Here is a 972-nt window from a genome sequence, read left to right on the forward strand (position 1 = left end):
AGGGTTTGAAACAAGGTGGGACTTTCAGAGCCCTAAAGAGCAACACTTTGGGGAATACCTAGCAGCTGGGATTTTTACATTTATAACTTCCAGGGTAGAGCCAAAGTGTTCCAACAAAGAATGGGATGCTCATTGTAGATGTACAAAGAGCCAGAAGAGATCAGAGCTCAGGATTTGGACAAGACTGCAGATGTGAGTGGGAGATGTCAGGGACCTGTGTAGGTGCAAAGGGGAATCTCTGAATGTCACAGTTTGTGTTGGTAACTCTAAGGGCTTAAGTGGAAAACCCTGCTGATGGTGTGTGAGTAGGTAGCTACAGGAGGTGACCCAGATGGGGAAGAAAGGAAGCTGAGGTTCTTCAATTAGTTGAGAGTGAATCATAGGACAAAAAAAAAAAAAAAAAGAACAAAGAAATTGATTTTCATGGTAAATGGAAAAGGAGGAAATATTTGTGTCTGAGTTCCGAGCACTTTTAAATACCACCTTTATGTGCTCTGTTAAAAAAAGGTTGCCTCAAGCACAGAGAGACACTTGTGGTTTTCACAAGTGTGTCCTACCTGCTGAGACACATCCACTTTAGGTAGAAGTAATACAATTCTGTGGGGAAACGAGCTAGACTTTCAGTGATAACCAAGATGTCACTCAGCCCAAGTCTGGCACATCATGACATTATTTTGAGCAAATTTTCACTCTGTTTTTCCCCTGTGCAGTTCCTCTTTAGCAACACTGATGGTCCCATGTCACAGCAGCTCCCACATCACAGCAGATCCCACACAGGCAGTGCCAAGACCTCCACGGGGGCAAGTCAATCTGTTGGCACAAGACCAAAGCTCAAAGCTGTCCCTGCATTTTCCTACTCCTGGCAAAGAGTGGCCATCCTGTCCCTGCTCACTCTTTGCAGAACAGTGAAGTCATGCTCTGACTGGGGATTTCTGAGGGATGAAAGAGAAAAACATGTTCTGGGGATGTAGG

Source organism: Acanthisitta chloris, unplaced genomic scaffold, assembly GCF_000695815.1.
Source record: "Acanthisitta chloris isolate BGI_N310 unplaced genomic scaffold, ASM69581v1 scaffold28564, whole genome shotgun sequence".
Classification (NCBI taxonomy): Eukaryota; Metazoa; Chordata; class Aves; order Passeriformes; family Acanthisittidae; genus Acanthisitta; species Acanthisitta chloris.